Below are 22,952 nucleotides of genomic sequence, written 5' to 3'. Positions count from 1 at the left end.
CCAACGCTCAGGACCACACCGCCGAGGAATGCAGGCGTCCGTGAGAACAGGAGTGGGCAGGGAGGACTCTGAAGTGATTTCCATTTACTTAAGATGATGGGAGATTGCGCAGGACTTTGATCGGACGTTAGTTAGTGTCGGAGCGCGGGGAGAGGTCCGGGCGTGTGGCGGGGCGCGTGACGCCGATCAAGTCGGAACGTGACTTCGTGAGGTTTCCGGGATGGAGCCTCCTACAACAGACCCACGGCACATGCGGGCGCTGACGGAAAGAGCCGACTTTTCTTCTTTAAGTTGCCTTAACTTTCTTGGCTTTCAAGGACATCGCTATCTGCCACTGTGTACTGCCGTTACCGCTTCTGATATTATTCACTGAAACTTTATGACTAACTAAGACTGTTGCATCTAAATGATGCATGATGATGACATTGTATTGTTTTTGAAGTGATCGTTTATTCTGACCCCTGGAGGAATGGGTGGATCAAAATAAAGTCAACCCATCACTGACTTAAGGTGATCTGCTAGTTAGGTGAGTGGACAGTTTCCCGTAGTTGGTCCGTCATACCTTGGTGAACAGCAGGTAGTTAGTCATCTGTCCACTCACCTCATCGCTGTCGTGAAGATAGCCCATCATTCAGCACCTCTGTCCAGCCAACATTACCTGAGAAGACACGCCTGTGTGGAGAAGACACGGGCGGCTGGGCTAATCCTGTCCGTCCTCTCCCGCAGAGGTGGGGAGGGGGGCAGGGGGAGAGACGGACAGGTCTCCAGGAGGAACATATCAATGGTTTATAGATAAACAGCGCTAGAGTCCAGAGTCTGACACCCTACGTATTAGCACGGGTACCAACCTCGTCAGTTCAGGCTCACTCCCACACGAGATGATGATACGGGTGGATACAGTAGCCTGGAAACTCATGAGGATGCTAGCCAGCGTGGCTAGCTTCCCTCCTGGCTATATAACATACTGGATAACAGGGTGCCCATGATGATAGGTTAGATGTGAGCTTTCATCCCATAAACCAACAATCGATAGGAAAGTACTGGTGTAAGAATTGATGAGAAAATGATATCCAACATATCAATACGGTGCCTGAACTATATGAATATTATCGGATTAGAATACTAGTATGAGTAATAAAGCACAAAACCTCACTTCCAATGCACAGACCTTGCTACTGTTTACTATCCCCATGATTACATGTCAACTGAAAGTGTAGACCTAATAGTGAACTGTCCCTATGATGTAGCTGAAAGCATCAGTGATGAGGACATTCCAGGGCCCCATCCCTGCCCACGGGTCGCCTCATCACGCCGTGGTTTTCCGCCGGCCGCGCGTGAAATGGTCCCGCACCACATCCTCTGCCCGGGCTGTCGTCAGCCCGCAAAAATTCTCCAGCGGGAAATGGAGTGAAGCGACCAGTTCATCCATTTGACTTTTCTTTCTATACGCGTATAAGATTGAGTGTGTTTTCTTATCGCTAAATAACCCAGATGAACCGCTAAAGTTAGAGTGTTGCCATCTAAGTTCTAGAAAATGAAAGCATTCTTTATTGACCTCACTGCAGCAATGAATTGTCGCTCTTGTAGCCGACTACTAGTAGTAGTAGTGACAACCTACCAAGATAAGGATTTGCAGACAGGGTAGACATCAAGAAAGTGATCCTTGCGATGTAAAGTGGAGGTGATGAGCCATTCTGTCTGTTTGAGAGAGTCCCTTTGACGGGTCCTTTGTACAACGTTCGCGATTTTTAAGCATGGACCATAGTGACTAATGTTCCTTATTGCAGATAGCACAGATGATAAGTTAAGAAATGTCTTAACGAACTGACTACTGTCTGCCTTCAGTGGTGGCTAGAACTGACGCATAGTACGCATGAGTTTAGCCCTGAGAACTTGTTTTGCGGGCAGGCGTTTGATATTGCCGTCTTATCAGTGATGCTGGCGACGTACGTTTTCACTGATTGCTGCCGTTTTCCTACCTACGAGCCGCAGATCAAAAAATGGTCCGTAATTGGCAAAAACTGACAATATAAGAAGCACACCGGCGAAGCATTGATGCTCTCAAAGTAGAGGCTCGGCTCCGGCTGTTTTTAGGCGTTTTTGTTAATTGGGCTAGTATATTGTGCCGATTCCTTTATGTCCGCCGGCCAAACCTCTGCAGTCACACGGAAGCATCTATAGCCGGGCATAATGAAAGCGGGACAAAATAGAAAACCCGACAAAAACGCCTAAAAACACTTTTAAAAGCCGGAGCCGAGTACGGTATTGAGGCACCGCCGGTTGGTGGTCAAAGCGATGAATACATGCGCGCTGTGCATGTAGCCTCCACCAGGCCTTCAGGGATAAAGAAGGTAGAAATCGGTAAAAAAGTGGGTGAATAATGACAAAGTGAATCAGTCTTTGGGAACTCACATCCCTCTCCCCGTGCCGGCCAATGAAAGCTTATGGTGGCCAAACTCCCCTTGGCAAAGACTAATTAATGTGTATGAGCCTTTGTGAGGAAAGGTTGTCAAAATTATGCATTGCTGTATGGAATCAGAAGTTGATAAAACAAAACAAAAATGGAAAGTCTTATACTGTATTCTACTATGGTTTTGTATGCAAGGTGCATGTTTTCTTGCGTAATACATGAATCGAAGCATTAGTTGACTTGCCTTTGAACTTGGCAATAATGAGTTTCAAGTTCATAACTTAACAGCTTACAGGGCGTCTTGGTTGTGTCCGACTTCATTTGTACGTATCTCCGCCAAACGCTGAACCTATCTTCCTTACTGTAACCTTAGATAAATCCCCGTAGATTAAAGACCTGTTACAGTACGGTACTGGGCATAGTACCGTGTAACCCCACAACGCTAAACCCAAGCAAGGGAACCCCGACCAAAAACACGCTAAAACTCGCCGGTCCCGTCACGGGGCCCTCCCGTAGTTCCAGCACACCAAGCGTGCAGGATTTGCGCGAAGTTGTTACATGCAACTACCAAACAAGCGCGCTACATTTTGTTACATTGTTCCGGCCGTGTTGGCCACTACAGCTGTGTGTCAGGTTTACACGGCCTGGCTGCAACTGTCCGTGCAAGGCCGGGGCCCGTGCAGCCCATTCTGCAGCACCCGAGCGTACAAAGACGTTTATCTTTGCCGCTAAACCAAGAATGCCGAAAATGCTGCAACAAAGTATCTCCAAAGTTTGTTTTAATACGTTTGTTTCATCAGCAAAGCTTAGATAGCTTTCTCGGAATGAATTCCAGTCGTGCTCCGTTGGTGAGAAATCTTGATACAGCACAAGCGGCAACCGTTAACCGCAAAGTTTTTGTACATTTTCCACAACCGTAGCAAAACGATGCCAATAAAAACACCTGTATTTCCCAGGAGACGAATAGACTTATCTGTTATATGCGTCAGACGAAATAGCACGTGTCATTCGTCAAACAACAACCATTATCAGCCATACGAACAGGCCAAAGAACTTTTTTTTAAACTCTATTATAGGAAATAATTTTTTTCGCATTTTATATCTTGTATGCTCTACACTCCCAGTAGTGTCAAGCTATTTCCACATAGATTTCAGGAAAGATGCGCTCTATTTAAGAGCTTAAGAAACTGTAATAATAGTGACATTTTGCAGTGGTACTGTTTTTGTAGTCCCAGGTTCGTACCTAGCACCTAAAAGTGAATTCCATCCGTCACTTCCGATGTTATAAGAGTTGAGTAAACGCACAGTAGTTAGAGCTGTTAGGCAATAAATCGTGTGTTTCAGCGTTCAAACAGAAGGTGAACCCTTCCTTCTCGCGTGAAATCAAGCCTTTTAGACAAGGTCAGTAGAGAGAACATGTCAGAAATGGTACTGAGAACATGTATAGGACTTTGTTGGAGGTATGCACCGAACGACTTCGTGGCCGACTACTAGGCAGGTCCGACACGAACACAGCACATCGTCAGTACCACCGCCAAGTAGCATGCAGACGATTTTAACGTCTGAATTGTCCTTTTGTTTCAAGGAGACGTTTGCAGTTTCCCATGACAAGAGAGGACATGTCGTCTGCGGAATTCTGGCTCAGATCCTCCCGCCTTTCTTCGCTATGCCTTTTGTAGTGCTTGTCAGTGTTCTGACATATTTCTACCATAGAAGATGGAGACATGGAAATATCTTTCTGTTACACCACATCGGAACGTGAAGCAAGTGACCACCTCTTTAATATATCTCCCCACCTGTTTCCATTATCTACCCTTCAATCGCTCCCATGTCTCACTATCCAACATCCATCCCGCTTCGTTCTTCTGTCGACACGACTTTCAAATCTCACTGTGTACAGTTCTCACACTTTCCCGCCCTTGTACCATGTCTCGGTGTTTTTCCCATGTCTTGAGAACAGCCTGTCGACCGGGATCCCAACAAAAAGGCCCTGCCCGTGTCTGGGTCACTTGGAAACTTTCAGCCCTAAACAAAGAATCGGATCCCTACACGAGAAACACATTAATCTAGGCAGGGAGTCTTTTGGCCTGGACCCAAATAAGGACCCCACGTAGTCACCTGACTGTTCATAACGGTCGTTGCTTCTTCCTTTGATGGATTTGGCAAACATTGCATTATCACGCCCCCTCTGTCTTATTGCAGAAGTGTACATCTATTTTGCCAAAGTCATCATTTAAATAGATTAAGGTTATGTGGGGGTATTCACTGATAGGTCACCAAGTCTACTGTCCAATGGAGTGTCCATCGACTCTTCACGCCGACGTGCACTAAGTTTGGGTTGTGGCTAGACGTGACCGGACACACCTTTCCCTACAGGTGGTTGTTGGACACGCCTGGCCGAGTTTTGTAATCAGAAAGGGCAGGTTCTCTCCTGACGAGAGATGAAGCTCACCTGGAGGGGGACTATAGCCCACCTGCCGAGCGATTTGTCACGCATGTACTAGATTGTGCGCTGATCGAAATGTCGAGTTTGCGTTATTGAATACGAAAAAATATAAGATTTTAGAATGACGCGACGTCCCTCTTGGCCGGCTAAACAGCGAGTCGAAAGATAAGATAAATGCCAAAATCTACTCCATTACCAACCCCTGAAAACCACTGTGAAAACACAGCTCAGTGTGTTTTGTTTGCACTCACGAAAATCAGTTTCTGTCTAACACTAGTGCCTTACGTTCCGTTCCAAAATGACATTGTATTCACTAATTCAGGACATTGGGAGACCACTGCGTACTATAGTGAAGCCGGTAAACCCTTTCTTTTTATTTCTATCATCTAAAACATCGCTGGGTGTGAGGGCAGTGTTTTTGCCTTTTTTCACACCGGCGCGGAAGCGCTCACCCGTCTTGAAGCAGGCAGCAACAAAACACAGGCTGCCTTTTCGTCAACAGAACACAAATTCAGGTATTGTCTGGGGCTGGCAGCGTGAAGAGCCGCAGCTTTATCCCATGAAGTGGTCTTGTTAGTTTACATACACCAACAGGGCGCCCTTCCCCGGCAATGGGGCGAGGAACACACAGTAGCCAGGAGAGAACACGATAGGGGTGAGTTGAACCTGAGATAGGTTTACACAGCCGAGAAAAACAGGCCAGCGTCAACAAGACGAGCATGGCTTGGGGTATTTTGACTTTTGTGTGGTCCAGTCTAACAGGACGTCTACTTTTCCCCCATTAAGAGCTTTCCTTCATAATCAATTAGACAGATTGAAAACGCTGCACGTGTTGACTTATGCCGGACTCGAAGAAGAATGAAACAGCAACCTTGTTGCGCTCCATAATAAGCTGGGAGAGAATGACTTGGCGGCAATCTATGACCTCACGTCAGCGGCGTCTACACGTGGTCGTGAGAACGCACTAAAATATGTTCTGCGGTTTTTGTTTCCCTTGGTGAAGGAAGAGATTGCTCTTTTGAGGCCCTTGCGCCTTTCTCTCTGTACTCCTTTCATACCCAGCAGACCGACCCTCACACAGCGGCCAGCCGGCAACCCGATAGCGGTAGTGCGTTAGGGACACCTGTTTAGATAACGGTCCGTGTGTGTTGGTGTGTGTGTTTTCGTGTCGCGCCGGGGTCGGCACAGCCATTGTTACTTCTGTTCCGGTATTTTCGACTTCTGCAACCACTCAACCGTTACACCTCTTCAAAAATAACCTCGCATGAAAGGAACGAGAAAGTCGTGCTTTAAATCCATGAACCGCCATATTGCATCAACATCAGATTTTGCCTAAACAGAAGGGACAGCAAAATGACCCACCCGTCTAAGAATAGATAAAGTTGTAGTGATGCGCTTTGATCTGGAGCAGATCTTTATAACGGTTTTCATTTAATATTTGACCCTTTGAGGGGGAGGGGCATAGTTTTTGAACAGCTCCATACAGCTGTATTCTCCTGAACTGACATGATACAAAACAAAGAGGTATACTCGTCTATGTGTCCTATATATATTGGTCTCGCAATTGGTCTATCCATTGGTCTCGTTGTTCTGACATCGCTGTTTACATAATCCTTATTCGCAACGCAAAATAGTTCTCAAGTCTTCTCTAATAAACCGAATGACAGGCTGTCACGCATTCAGCAGGGAATAAAAATTCCGTCCCGTCAGAAGTCAATATGTCGAGAAATGCACAGTAGCCAAAGCTGCAACCCGAAACCGGTTTGTAGAACTCTATCCGAGTTTACACAAACTCCTGACTGAGGACCATGTGTCTAAGGGCTTGTTTCCCGCGCTCTCTCCCTGTTTGGGGAAAAGGAAGTGAACCGATGAAGGTGGTGGGAGTCGAGTGTCAGTAGTAGGGTAAGAGCATTTTACATCGCGATCTTGACGAGGACCATTATAGCGGTAACGTTATCTACAGTAAGATTGTGCATCAAAATGGTCCAGGCGTCGATGGTCATAGTTCCAAAGGGAACTTTTTAGTTCCTGAACTTTTGACATCAATGCTGGCAGACGTCTAGACGCAGTGTAAATGGCTTTGAAGACAGAGCATGGAGCATCCAGTACACGACCACAGAGTTAGCGTTGGACATAACAGGTGTACAAACCAGAGTACGACGGACACGACAACGTATGACACCTGATTATACATGCCGTTTGGTTCTGAACTGACACCGTGATAAAGATTTCCTGTGCTCAGTCTTAAGATGTCTTACTATAGCCCGTATGGGTAGTTACAATATTCAAAGATCATGTCCTGGTGTTCTTGACTATTTCAGACCTTCCCCTAGTCGGTGGGTCCAGGATCAGTGTGGTACATGTAGCCTTGGTTTTCACGGTTACGATAACACAATGATGACATGGTCCGAGTACTTGCTAACATTGCAACCTGAATGTGACGGACTCAGCATGTCTTCGTCCTTCTGACCGGTACACTGCAACGTTCCAGCCGTGACAGCAGACTCATGGTGAGTGATGGATGAATCCAAACCAACCACCTGAGCACAAGTCAACAGTAAACAATGCATTAGGCCCAAAGTAACCCAAAATAGCTGACATCACCCAACATCTATCAAGACACACTGTCTGTTGAGTACCTTTACCTGTCGGAGGCGGGGTGACAAGTTACATCTATTTGTCATTTACAACTTTCTTGGACCAGTTTCTTTTTGTAAACTACTGAATTTATGTTAGCATATACAACAAATTGAAATAACGTTAAGCAATTAAGAAAATACCATAACCTATGCAGTTTTTTTCACCCCTGCAGTTAATATGTCACAGTAACTGAAGACAGAGAGCGCTGACAACAGGTCGTGTGAGACAGAGACTTTATAATTGGGATGTCGACGCTGTAATTCAAGTATCGACAGTGTTTGGGGAGGATCATCACAGGGAGGTTGTCAAAATAGAAGTGCCCTAAATACTTCACTCACTGCTTCGGGGAAGTTACGGTCTTAGTTCCCCCGTACTGTACCACGCCAGTGGGGCCTCAGTGTCTCGCCTGGGTGACGTGTTCTCTTCTGTAGTCAGGTCATGAGGGAGTGGAAAAATGGGAAGAGGAGAGGATGCAAGAAAGGACAAGCAAGATGAAGGAATGAATGAAACCATCGTTGACATTCACTGTGAAAGAAAATAACCTTATGTATGTAAATGTACAAGAACATGTGATGGAGGAAAGGGGAAGACAGAAAACATTGAGAAAACATCGGGCAAGCATGAAATAAAAAATTACTGAACCAAGCCTGGAGAAACCACAGCAACATGATACAAGTCTACATGACTGATTCGGTTGATTTCCCCGTCTATCACAATAGTTTATTACACTATTCAGAGTACTGTTGTAGCCAGTGACGACAATCGATACCTCCATCCGCACATGTGTCAGCTGGCAGATTATGTGGTAATTACAGACCTATTACTTCTGCATTAACTTTATCTGTTTACCGCTAGTCTTGGTCATTGACTGGACAATAGAATCGTTTCAAAAACATATAAACGATATTCTCAGAGACTACTATTATCGTAATTCTTAACATTTTCTGCACTTTCCGTGTATCAAGTTGTCAGTTTTCCTACCTCATATTTTCTTAAATTGCCAGCATTTCATAGCTACTTTCCATCGCTACTTTTACGTACTCCATATTCATCACATTCACCATTGCTACTTTGACTCCTATTTTTCGGTTATTTTCAACAAAATATTCTCCAATTCCAGTGCAACACTTAAATGGAGTACATGTATCACCATCAAAATGTTGTGGCAGTAGATTAATGTGCAATTTTTCGAATACAAATGGTGAAATGATTAGAAATGAATCAACGTAATGAAATAACGGGATCATGTTACTTCTGCAAATTCGAGCAGAGGCCATACTTTGGACTATGATGCGCCCACTCACAATTTTGAGCAGTGCATCTGTCACCAAACAGAGTGAGAGAAGAGGAGTTTTTGTGCCAGTTGATAATTATTTCAAGGCACTAACACACCATGAACAGATTGCCACTCTGAAGGACCGAAATAATGCGCAAAAACGACAGCATAATGCAACTTTCAAGTACTAGTACTCGGAATAGGCGAAACTTGTTTCCCTGACAAAAATATTGACTTGTATTTTCTCTCTAAAAACGCGATACGATGCAACGTTGAAACCCAGTATGGAGCCAGGTACATCAACTTAGATTAGCTTTCTCGGTACGGTTTAATTCACACCTAGGGTCAAAAATAGGAAGTGAATTGTGACGGTGAATGACGATCTCTAGGATCCATGTATAAACCTTGAAAACTTAAAAACATTGCTCTGCTAATAGCCTGTACCATATGGATGGTTGTAATTAATTTATCCCCTGATCTGTGTTTTCCTCACGACCTTCCTACCTTCCCTGTGTTTGTTGTGTATGCATTTCACCCCATCTGGAAAATGGGCACGGTGTAGATCATTACCAATTACAATTAAGTATGATTGGATTCCTGATAATGCAAACAGTATTTATCCAGGAATGCCCTGGTAACGATAACCACAAACACATATTCGTCCCCAGGGACATGTCAGACCTTGACAGTGACACCAGCTAGCAACGTCCTGACACTGCTCAAAGTTTACTTAATTTTCTTACCGAATAAGTAAGATATCCAAAACTGTTTGGAGTAACAATAAAGAGAAGCAAGCCACGGTAACAATTCTTAGATCAAAAAGGGACGAAGAAATGTTTTTGAATTGTTTGCAGTGAGGAGCAAACATGTTGTAACAGCATCAATCCATGATCTAATCACCATGGTTACCTATTTCATCATGTGATTTGTGTGACGATACGTTATTTTTCGAGATAATGACAAAATGACTCAACAAAACAAATACGATTGCTGTGAAATTCTCATTTAATTCTCAAGCATGCTGATGAGTTTGACGAGACAGAATCTCAACATTCCAGGAAGTTACACCCTAATTACAAGAGTATTACCGTAATGAATATATCCGTTATCTGCCTCCTCTTTCCTTGTACTGTCATGATGATACCGTCCCTCTGAGCGGGTGTTGTTTCACAGTTCGTTTGTTAAAAAGCGAACATGATTAGTGAAAGTGTCGTCAGGTTTCACAGCCTGACGGCCGTGCGCCATGTGCCAGTCCAGAGCCTGCACATCTCACACACAGGCAGAATTTGACGCCTTTATAGATTCTTCTCTTGTCAGTATCGTGATTTCTGAATTTTGCCTGAAGCATCCAAACGATAGAAGAGCAACATTAAAAACAACTTTGATATATGAATCTTGTTTGAACTTCTATATGCATGGCTTCAAAGCGAGTGGAGTCCGGATATTGCATTCACTAACGGTTATTAGTTCGATGATAACAATAGAAAGTAAGCTCATTTTGACCAATCTTCAAGAATCGTTTTCCCTATAGTTTACAGGTATATCGTTTCTCTCATGACATACGTTTTCATGGCTTGGTTACAAAAAGAAGATAGAACTTTATTGCACGACAATTGTACACGGTACAATGTATGGCAACAGCTACAAAAACAAGTAAGACTTGAACGTTACAGGGTATACAATCTTAACCGTTTGTCTAACTTCTAAGTCCCTTTCAATCAATCCATCGAAAAGCATTTCACTTATGAAATGGTCGTATGGTTTTAAACTAAATACCATTGGTCTGATATGATATAGTTCAAGCCGACGTCTAACCTAGTCATCAACACAAGGCATGCAGGACAAAGTTGACCACCCTCTAGCTAGTAAACGCAAAACATGTATCTTTTTCGATACGGCGATAGAGGGATGTCGATATCCTATACCAACACTAATAACTTTCACGATAACGTGTGAAAATCGTGCAACTTTGTCAGATAGGAGACTTACTGTCCAAGGACAAAATGTCGTCTGTCTGCCTGTCAATCATCTGCCTCTAGTGTTTATGTCCCCGACAGGCTCCTCCCCTCCACCTCCCGCCTTGCCGCCGCACCGTTATCTACCTTTCTTTCAGGTGCGTACCTACCAGGAGCTCCAACAGCACACCTGGCCGTTCTCACCTGCGAAAGGGCTCTCTCTCTAGGTACCTCACCTGAAATCCTGGCTTATCTGCGCCTGTGGAGTAGTGCACACCTGAAGACTCAGGTAAGCCAATCCAAGTGTGCCTTACCATGCGGGTTAGCTTACTGCCAGTAATAGTAAACTGTCTGGCCTCGGTCCGCGCTTTGTATTAGTAAACTATTCTGTTGCATCGGACTATACAGGATACCTGTATACCTGCCCGTATATCTGTATTCTGTTGTGGGCATCTGGACGCTTGGTCGACGACACCCAATCTGCATCTCAAGACTCGGAGATCACTTTATGTGTTATCTCTGGTCGGGAAATGATATCTTTCGAGACGACAACTGGCTATGATACAATCCTTTTCCCCACGTCATTTTGCCTTTCCTTGTGACTACCAACACCGATGCTTGTCGTGAAATACAAACCGCTGTTGTCTTCTGTTTGTAGCGATTTCTAGTCTATCATGATCGCAAATTTCCCGACATGGATATCACAAAACAACCAAGTCTCCTCACACCTGCCCATTCATGGTCTAATGAATCTGTTCTTATCTAAAAGCTAACTCCTTGATGATAGAACACTTCCTCATTATAAGGCAGACTTCAATCATCGTTATTGCAGCCAATACAAACACCCGGGCGCACCTGCTGTTTCCTGTTTTGACACATGTTTTTTGGACGTCGCGCAAAACCGTCGTAAAATTCAGGCATCCATGAACTTATTTCAGAGAACAAATATTCACTGCCATGACAATAGTGCGCAGTATGTAGCAAACATCATGAGCCACATCCAAACGTAAACACTTGTAGCGTTATTATGTTTGCAAACACATGTACTAAATTTATTTGGTAAGTTTTGCGTCTACCATGGTTTTCACAGCCTTTTTGACACCGAATCATCCATAATAAAGGGTTAACATAAAAGAGTCAACTTTGGACTACATGTACACAATATATTAAACTGTTAATACAAGTGTGTTTAAATGTCCTTTACGTTAGGTGAAATAAATTGCATCATGAAATAAAGTTCTGTGTTGGAATATACCAATATACATAACATTAGAATGAACTTAGACATAGTACTAGCTTTTCTAAAAACAACAGGAGCTACTTTCTCGGTTTACTGTCTCAAACAGTGTAGTAGTTCAACGCGAAACACCGTGGGATGTAACATAAATCGTGATATCTGCACGGGATTTTAGAAAATCATTTATCGAACGAAGTATTTCTCCTAATATAGTAGGTTTCTTGTGATCACAGCTTACCTAAGGTGAACACTTGTTTTTCATGTATAAGTAGATCAGTATTTTTGATAAGTATGCTAACGGGGTTTCGCAGTCAGGAATAGTTAAGAAACAAAGATCAGCAATGAGTTCTCCCAGTGGACCTTTCTGTAAGTTATAGTTTGAATGTAACGTTCAATAGTCGAGACAAGGTGTGCAACATGTGTTAAAATCGCAATTAAGTTTCCCTGGCAAAAATGGATTGTTGTAACAAATTTAGCAAGTCCCCTGCTGGTTATGCTAAACTCACTTCGACGGCAAGTCACTCTCGTCAACGTCAATTGTCGATTTGTATTTATCTGTGGTGAACCCTAAAGCCCAGTACAGGACTGCTGATACATCTTGCTCAAGGAATGGTCCTCTTAAAAATCAAAAAAAAAAAAAAAATCGGCGTTGTCAGTCGGACCTACACATGGTTAAAAAAACATTTAAAAAGTACTGGAACCATCGGATCCATTGTCACTGTGGCCTCACGTAGTATGACGCAGTGATAGGTATGGGTAAAATTCACGAAAAGTTTGAAAAGAAAAAAATAACACGTACTAAAGGTGTTTCTAACAAACTGTACGCATTGGGGTTACCATAGGACTGACAGACAGAGATAGCAATTAGCTGTCCTGGAACTAATGAGGTGGTCTTGAGTACCTTTGCGCCATGGTCAACGCCATTTTCTAGTTCGCTGCGGTTCGTTTGTTGGTTGTTTTGGACAACTTGTATCCTGAGACGAAAATGGGTCCTCGGAATCCAAAGGACAAACAGAGTTCGGCACACCGGTAAATTGGCTGAGGTGTCGGGAGCAGTGCCACCCCAGGTAGGCTTGCAATTACGGTGTAGGCTTTCCCAATGGTCTATTCTTCTGCCTCGGACACTCTAGTTACAGACGGACTCTGTGATATGTCCTTCACGTACGCCTACTAGTCTATAGAAAATTTGAGTTATTGACTTGCCACTTGTTCAAGCACATTGACCGACATGTATAACGATTTTGCCACCTGAAGATCTGTTTGGTGATTAGCCCATCAAGGCAAGATTTGATGACGTTGATCTATACGACCAGCATAGAACCATCCAAAAGAGCGTCCACATCGATGCAAGGAACATTACTGATTGTTGAACATAGCTTTATAATACTTGTAGAGGCATAAGAAAAGAAGCAAGAATAGGCATTGCAAAAAATTAGAACTCTTCGGACGGTGAACCAGCCTACAGTAGGCTTGTCATGGAGCAAAAAGGGATCCCAAGAAGAAAGCTCGCAGTTACTAGCTATAGTCTACAGATATAAAGACGCTCAGAGAAGAAAAACGTGAAAGAGGAAACAGGTGAATCGGCCTGGCAACTGGGTTCTAATTTAGCGTGTCGGAGGTGTGGCGGGTGTTGACTGTTCTTCTAGCCGGAGGGAGGCGGGGGCGCTACTGAAGACAGCCGTGCCACGCATCGGTACCAACAAATGCTGCATGCATTCATCGGTATAGCGTCCCGACAAAACGCGGCAACGTTTGTAGCAAACTTTCCCACACATCAAAGAAACAGTTTTTATTGGAATATTTTTCTAGGATGTTCAATCAACCTTGGTTGGCAGTCAAGATACGCACTGTCACATGTCATAGGACTTTATTTCAATCAAAATGCGTGTTGCCATACCTGCAAAAGTGCTGATAATTATAAAATGTGGATGACTTTTACAAAGTAGAAACCCGAAAACCACGACATGCGTGAAAAATTACACAGCGAATCAATGTTCAATAACAATTCTAAGACCTCTGAAACTTTTCTTTTTCTTTAAAAAATCTAAGTCTGATATCATCATATTCTATGAATTGTTTGAGATATTAAAAATCGAATAAATCGATAAAACTACGCATCATTCAAAGATTACGATGAACCAGAATAATCTCCAGACCTGTCAACAGGTGCACACGTAGGCACTGGTGAAGGCAGAAACCGATCTTTCAGGAATTTTCACCCCTTCTACAGATCTTACTTATCTGTGAATTGCACAGTTGCAGCCGTTTGTCCATCTCGGGGTCCACTCACGTGGCCCCTAAAGTGACCTGGAATAGAATTTCTTGTGTTACATTTTCTGAGCAGGGGTGGAACTGGACAGTTATTTCAACTTAAGTCTTCCATCAGATGTTATCCTGTATTCCAGGGACGGGGCGGAATCAGATAACCTTAAAAAAGGAGAAGTGATGGATTTCGAAAATCATTTGACGACTGGTACGAAATCGCCTGTTTTATTATACACCCTGTCGCCCGCCAGACATTTGATAGCGTTGCATGGACTTGTTGGCGAAAACGGTGGTGATAACGTTAGAGGTTACGCAGCACAACACTGTCAACCCACAGACATGTCAGATATATATCTCTAACCACAGAACTTCCTGTGTCAACAGGTGAAAAGTTATGGTTCCTCTTCTTCCTTCAAACAAAAGAAGCGGTCTAGTTTTGACAAAGGAAAAAATGAGCAAACGTCAAAGGAACGCTTTGGATTTGATTTTGCATGACTACAAAGAAAACCACATGCGGCAGTACAAAAAATAAACAAGAAGAAAATAATATCTTCACAATACCATAAAATTGAAACTCCATTATTTCAAGTACATGAAATGGAAACTTCGCCATTCATCATTTTTAGCATATCAAAACATTTCTTTAGAAAGAAAAGTGAGGCCGAAGCTACTAGTATTTTTTAAGACCAGCCTGCTCGTGCTATGGTACCTCGTGGCAGCGCCTCCTAGCGCCTGAACTACATGTACCGATCGGAAGATTGGCGGAGTCGATAAAGGGAATTTCAGGCAGTTTCGTTGCTCGTTTGAAGTCGTGCCAAACTCCCGCACTGCCCTTATCTTCAAGGGGAGTTCCACATACCAGACGTGGTCGGCGTGCAGTTTTGGCGGGAAACCATGTCGGACGTTAAATGTCGTCCTTTAAGATCCTGTCAGGCAGTACAGGACGTTATCTTCGGCAAACTGCTTTCCTGTCCGTCTTACCTCCTCCCTCACAACGCTTCGGGTCGACTCCTTTGGAGAAGATTGCTTCCTGACAGATGAGCGGGATTTTGGCGCGAAACAGCAACCCTGGCCGTCATGTGGGGCGATATAGGGATATAGACGACTCTGGCCCTGCAAACGGAATTTATTTTTTTCTCTTATTGAAAACTTTTTGCAAACTTCCCATTTTTTCACACGTATTTATGTGTGTACATTATCACTGATTCCTTCGTAAAAAGCTCTGGCAGTCGATATTTTACATCTACCTCGCAGGCCATAGGTCCATCCCAGCTCACATTCTTCCCTTTAGAGGGTCCATTCGCGCTGCAGTCCTTGACTCATTTCCCTCGTCCTTGTCACATACCTGAGGGAAAAATCACTTACCTGAGGGAAAATTCACTTACCTGAGGGAAAAATCTCATTCTTTGTACATCACTTGAGACTTCATAAGTGCTTGAGTGTGCACACGAACATCACAGCAGTTTGTCTTGATTTGACACGCCTTATTAGTTATTACATTGGCTAGATTGGGGTGCCTAGGACATTACAAGTTATATAATTCAACTGAAGTAAAGGCCATAAAGAAGGCCACAGAACGCGAAAGGTCAATGGCATTTCCTCCAGCAAAATCGTGAAGCACTTCAAATTGTTTGATACTCATACCACAGATGCATCTATAATCGTTTAAAGTTGTCCTTATGCGTTTGCAATTTTCCAATGCAAGGTGGGAAAGTTTTTCCCGTGCTGGGCTAACTCCTTGTTGAACCCTGTACCGATTTCCCTAACTCTCTCACCCACTGTCACACCGACCTAATCTCCTGAGAGCTCTCACATTCCATACATCGTCACCGTGCAATTTTGGCGGGAAAGCGTGTCGGACGGTAACTGGCGCAATTATCGACCAACTCCGTTATCTTTCGCCGTGTCACGCACCGGGTCTCCCGGGTCTGACTTCAAAGTCTCCCGCCGGCCTTCCCACCAGCCGCCTCGGGAAAAATAAAACGCCTTTTACCAGCTTTTTTGTCTGTGATTTATGCGGTTTTCAATCTGTTGGAGCGTTTTTTTCACCCAGCCTTGCTTGTTACGCCCATGGGAATTGCGACTAACTACTTTTGATGGGAATATTAACAGGCGAACGTGACCGTGAGGTGATCAAGTTTCCAACTTATTACTTCTTTCTGTTACAGACCGGTCGATAAATAAAAGCGTTGAGCAGTGCACATTTACTATTTGAACACAGCATATTTCGGAGAGTACAACTACCGAACATACGAAAACTTCAAATGAAATTTTCAACGTCGCACAGATGATATCAACCAAAAAGTATGGCGTGTTGGGACAAGTATTCTTTGTCAAAGTTCGTGGAATTGGTGAACAGAATAGGAACATATAAAAATACTAGAAGATGCTACAACTTCTAGTACAAGACTCCTAGCGTAGATTTTCCGTGAAATGTTTCATGACGCCGAAGTCTTCGGTAACGTTAGCTGCTGTGAGCTATTGGCCCATCAACTTTCGGCGCTTTCAGTGTGGATCGGAAAATCATGTACATGTTAGCCTTGCAAGTTGAAACAGTGCACTTAGAACATGCAGACCGAATGGTTGCTATCAAATGTGGAATGAGAGAAGGCAGATTTCTATTCTGTCATCCTTACAAAATGACGCTCTTTCAGAAATTCAGTCTTTGTCCTTTTCTGTCTTTGCTTTTTAGCAAGTATTTGCGGAGAGGACAGAAGAGACTCGGAGCTATAAATAGTATAATACGGCAGGATACCAGGCTATGCTTTTATAATAAGGGTGTGACATTGGAACAGCAAGAATGGAATTAGCAGGAACAGTAAAAAGCACATCTAGCATCTCATAATCACCATATTTTGTGTCTAATTGGAATCCTAGCAATATACAGTCCTCAGTGCACATTGTACATGCCAAAATACTTGTTTTGCAAACTTCTTGTCCATTTCTGGCCGACTACATCGTCTGGCAAGTAATTTAGCGAAATAATTTTCCGCCAGAAAATGAGTTTAGTGAATGAAGACCTTTATTGCACATTTTTGTGGAGACTGTTATCATTTCAGCACATCGCAGTTCATTTTCTCTTTGACTTTGACTTTCTCATAACCATTCTTTTTTTGTGGAAAAGAACACACAACCTTATCCCCTTTTCTTCTTTTCTAGCGACTTTTACGAACTCGATACACTCCTTCCCCGAGTTGCATAAATGGCATTGATCTCCACGAGGTTCCTCCATCTGAAACGTTTTGTATAGCTCATATGGTACTACTAACAGTAGCACAGCCCGGAGTGACTACTTTGTTTACCAGGAGTAAAGCGGCCGAAGCAAAAACAATATCAGTCCGCCAGTGTTTCTGTCCCGTGAATCCTTGCGCGCGCGGGTCGAGGAATGGCGAAATTTTAGAAAATTTTCTGAACAGAATTCTGGATTTCTTTGCGTTTTTAGGTAAATCCTGATCCTGATCAGTCGAACTGACCATACCTGGACGTTGCTGAAGGTTCTAGCCGGCTGCAGGAGCCACAGGAAGGCCGCATAGGGTTCGAGACAGCGTGTGGAGGCCGAGAAGCAGAGCGAGGTGAGTGAGGTCTCGACGTCTCATGCAAGGGAGGGCTGGACCTGTTGTGGAGCGCGCTTCACAAGCCTGGCGTTTTCTATATTGTCATGAGATTTTTACACCATCTTTTAGATTATTTACAAGTGTTTGTAATCTCTGTTATCTCGTGGTCTCATCGTTCTGGTCGTATTGGTAGAAGGGAGTTTAGAAATCACATTTATTGGAACGCGTGTTCGGTTTGCCGACATGCAGGTCATGGAACGGTCCGCTATGTTGCGATGTTACCGTGAAAAGTTAGTGCCCTAAGTTTCTGATCTTTGAAAAAAAGAATTATTTTTAAGGTTCTTATGCAGATCTCAACCTTGACTTATTTGGCTTAGAGGTGGTAGGACAGATGTATGTATATCTAGAACCTCTGCAGGCAATGTAGAGTCGCTTCCCGAAGCTGTCATTCACCATCATGACCCGCCATGTCTTCCTAGCTGCAGACGACGCGCCACCAAGTTTGGATGTTTTTGTGGGATTTTTGAGGGATTTTGTTGGATTTAGGGAGATTTCTGCCTAGCCTGTGAGAAACTGGGACGATATAGGATAAAATAAGAACGTTGGAAGGCATATTAACTTTGGCAACGAATCTTAAGTCAATATTTTTTAAACCATAAGTTCCGCTATCTCAGCCTAGTAAAAAATGTGTTCACTTGTAGCTGTGTGGAAACTGAAGAAATAAGTTTGCTCGGGGTTTCACTATTGTTCTTTGTTTTAGTTTTTTTTGTGCTTAAGTTTGGCCCATGGACAGGCTTGTAAATACATGAATTTATGATGTCTTTTTATCTGCAGTGTTCTTGTAAAATGTGAGTTGGTTTTTGTCCTGAATGGGCCCTACACAAATGGTAGTGAGCACGTGTGCCCGCCCGTCCCGCTAGATTGTCAAGTGCCGGCGGCTGTCAAAACAAAGTTTTCTTTCTTCCACGACTCGACTAGGCCCGCTCAGTTCCTAACGTTTCCTTTTCCCTCTCTACCTTCAGCATTTCCTCAAAAGCATCTCCAAACGTCACACAGAAGATGTAGAAAATGTGAAGTTCTGTGCGGACGGAAATAGGGATAGTGTTTGTAATTGGAGAGGAAGGCAAAGTTTGAACAGTACTGCTGTCAAAACAAGAAGCCCTCTCTTGATGAACCTCAGGCAGACTGACGCAGAAATGGCCAATTGTTGCTCAGGCATTTTCGGTATTTTTGTCCTCATAAAAGGACAAAGATGAAGTCAATGTATTATTTAAGATGAAGTGAAAGCATGTGTATAGCATATGCATGCTCTACTGGTTAATTAGAATAGGCCCATTTAGCCTTAAATAAGTTAAGATTACCCTTTTCAAAGTTATTAATCAGGTAATGAAGCAGCAAGATGTGAAATATAGAAATTATAATTGTTATAAGTCAGTTGATAGTCATAACGTGAACTTCTCTTTTATTGGTAGCATTTAGGGAGATATCTGCCACTCTAGAATGGTTCCTAGCTCGCTTTGGGTCAGAATGTTTGGTCTTATTGTCGCTGATGAGAAAAAGAATGAAGATGGCAGCTCAGATAGAATCTAGTGGAAGGGTGTATTTCTTTTTTTTTCAGCAAAGACATGCTGAAAATATTCAAAAAACCAAAGTGGCTAAAGGGCTTCAGCTGGCAGCTACTGTATACAAACATTCAAACACCAACCTTGGTGGAAGGTCAGATAGTTTGGAGTTTTAGCAAGGTGTGACAAGGACATACTGTAGCAGCAGCTACAAACTCAAAACAAGCTGCTGGTTTTAACATTAAGACCACAAACAGACTTTTCTGTTTTATAACTGCCAACCTCAGATCATATGTATACTTGTTTGATGATTTTATATCAACGACAATGTTATGTGAGGAAGTTGTAGCTGTTGTATTTTATTTCATTTACTTTGTGGGCTGGGTTGTCAGTCCCTCTAGTTGCCATGTCAAGACTGTTGCTACCATGCTGATACTGTCAGACTTGTGGCTACCTTCTAACTTCTACACAGAAAGTTAGAACTGTTTCTGATATGTGGCATTTTAAAGATTTGTGCAAACTTTTGCATGTTTGAAAAAGTGAAAATTTAAGATTCTTGAGTTTTCTGTTTCAGTATTTTTGTTGTTCACCCCGAGTGTGTTGTTGATCCAGAAACAGCTTTGGGCAAAGCAACTGTAGTGTAACCAAGCAGTCTGTCATGAAAATATCTGAAAGGAATGCAGAAACAGCCAATCCAATCGTAGGGTACCTTGAAGGACACAACAAAATTCAATTTCAGGATTATTATGTCAGAAATGCCCAGTATTATGTGATTTCTAAATTCTATCCTGGTCACATTGAATTACTTCCTTGAGTTGAAAAGGTTTCTTATAGGTTTGGAATCAAAAAGTATGTTGCAAATACAAACCTTTTGCACTGTGTGTGTTGTGTTTCAGTGTGCCAGGGAAAATGCACCTTCTGTTGCTCCTAACAAAGAAAATCCTCTTAACATTTCATGTTGTAATACCAAGGAGGTCACATGTAATACAGTATATTAGTTGGTCAATTTAAAGTCTATCGCATGTGTTACAGGAAATTACTCTTTTCACAGGAATCAAATTGGTTTCCTGATTAAAGTCTCATTAAATGCAACTGTATTCTTGTCATGGTGTGAAAATAGTGTTTAGATGTGTGATTATAGGATGTGAAAGAATTAATCCACATGGAACAACATTATGATAATCCTTGAGTATTGTTTGAGGCATCATCACATCCTCATGATTAATGCTTTTGCATCTCATTTGTACTATTTCGTAGGTATTGATATTTGCTTTTATTTGTATTGGCCTCTTTGTAGGAGAATTCATTCAAACTCATGAATAACAAAGTATCATTATATGAAGAATCAATAGTTGATCGTGTTTTGAAATTGTTAGCAACTGAGTAATTCTAATTTCATTGACGATTTTGCATTGTGTACAAAAGGTATATGTTCCAGAATTTAGGAAGATCTTTGTATATCCCCAAGGTTTACCTAAAATCTTCAGCTTAGTGTCCCGTCTTTCATACAGGTGAGATTGTGTATCCCTTCTTGCTATGAACCATGCACAGACTTTGTAAGAGAGGGTTGAAGTCACAAATCCAGGCCCTTGTTCTCCTATATATCTCTTCTTCCCTACCTTGTATCACAACAATAGTGAGGATGCTCGGATTTCCATGGAGGAAACATTAGAGCCCTCAGGATTATTTCGATCAGCCTACAAGGCCATGTGACTAGTACCAGTAGTGATAGCTATTCCAACTCGCTCTCTTCATGTGTCCCTGTTTCTCTCTTTGTAGCTACAGCTGCGGGCCAAATATTGGACTGTCTATGTAGTTAACATATCTAGTTGCTATCCTTGTGTCACACTTATTTATTACTCACAAGTACACTAACAGGTTATTAAACAAGATTTATTTCTGCAGACAGATTTAGTAAATGTTGGAGAGCTGCTACATATCATTTTGGTTGTGAAAATATAATGGCTGTCACATGGTCTATCGTTTTTGATTGATGATAAGATATATCTAGTAAAGATTTTGAATGTAGTTATTTTCTAAAACTCTGATACTAGTAATAGTGTGTTTTCAGGAAGGTTGTTGATATTCTAGACTGTACTTCCAATTTAGCTGTAATGAGTTGAATCTTGACTTTTTGTCGTACCTGTTTGTTTCTATTCATACTTCTGCCAGAGGTTTCCTTGCTAAGTTGCTACTGTTGAGAAGTATTATGTAAATGACTGCATGGCCTTATCTATTCATACTGTTCACACCCCTGGAACCTGTCTGGGTGTCATATTTTCAGGAAACCCCCTTCCAAGTCTCAAGGGGTTTAATTTCTACCGTGCAGATCAGTTTTACTCTTTATGTATAGTTCCAGCAATGTTACCATGCAGTGTACTATACATATATGTCTGCATTCAGCCTATTTGTATAGTCTGGATAAGTGTTGTAATTGTCAGGGATTTTAGTAACAAAGAACGTTGTGGTATAGAGAAACCCTTGCCTAGGCACTGTTAGTATTTACCAGCAAAAGCTCCAGCCTTGCTCCAATTTCACAACAAAAACAGAAACCAACAAAGCCAGTTGGCATCACTGGTACTGTGACAGTTTGTACATGCCTTTTTTTTCATTCGTAACTTTTGATGGAGACATTTTTTGTCTTGGTTCAGCCACAGATTGAGTAGGATTGTTTTTAACTGGTTAACTTGCAAGACTTTTTTTTTTCCAAGGGAATATTATAATAATGAACTGTTGGGATTGTGGTTTTCTTATCCAAGTCTACCTTGTATGCAAGTATATCTGGGCACCTTATTGCTTACTTGTATGCTTGTTGTAGGCACCCTTTTAGACAAAGTGTTGTGTTCTCTTTCCTTCCAGGTGTGTAGATGTTTACTACCAGCGCCTAATTTTCCCACATAGAAATTTCTATGTTATGCACAAAATATTTCTTAAGAGTTTAGGCCATTGTTTGTGAGCAAGGTGGACTTTCCTGCTGAGCTGATTTTCTTTAGACCCGACATAGCGTGACACGTCTGCTTATCAAGTGTGGCTCTCAAGGCACAACTTCTGGATTTTTCGTGCCCACTCATTACCTCCTGTTCTCTCACATTGTTAACTTAAATCCTATTTGTAGTTTAATCAGCATTTAGCTGTTATTATCCAGAAGTTAGAATCCAGCTTACAGGAACTAACACATGAAGGCTAGAAACTGGTGTTGCAATGTGAACTGAAATTTGCATGAAGATATATAGGAAGAAAAAAGGGAAAGCAATACAGCATGTCATGTGTAGGTGTCAAGTACACAGGAGAAAGTCTCTTTTTCTCAGGTATTTTGTTTGCATGTCAGCAGGACAGTATCCCCTGGTCTTTGGCACTACTTTTCAGCCCTTCGCTAGCTGTCAATCCTTGGCTCTGACAGCCCCGCTACTATATTTGTAGACTTATCGCAAGGCTAGGCTGTTTATTTGGAAGGTGGTATTTTGTGGAGCAAGACAGAGAGGCGGATAGGGGAGCTGGGCTGGGGTAGGGTATCTGTGTTTACAGTGGTCAGCCTGGCTCTGATTTCAATGGGCTTCCCCCAGAAATCTGGCGGGAAAGGAGGCATGACAGCACATACAAAATGCCT

At 42.6% G+C, this 22,952-nt stretch overlaps 1 protein-coding gene across 1 annotated transcript in view; it reads left to right on the top strand.

Annotated features, from left to right (window-relative positions):
- Nucleotides 1-17,571: 17,571 nt before the first annotated feature.
- Nucleotides 17,572-22,952, top strand: part of LOC118410459 (eyes absent homolog 1-like) — a gene marked incomplete in the record, with an annotated part of 97,819 nt that continues 92,438 nt past the window's right edge. The window contains 1 exon segment of the mRNA XM_035812191.1: nucleotides 17,572-17,801.

The sequence above is a fragment of the Branchiostoma floridae genome, chromosome 2 (assembly GCF_000003815.2).
Source record: "Branchiostoma floridae strain S238N-H82 chromosome 2, Bfl_VNyyK, whole genome shotgun sequence".
Taxonomy (NCBI): Eukaryota; Metazoa; Chordata; class Leptocardii; order Amphioxiformes; family Branchiostomatidae; genus Branchiostoma; species Branchiostoma floridae.
Note: the sequence above shows the minus strand (reverse complement) of the source record. Positions and strands in the feature narration are given on the sequence as shown.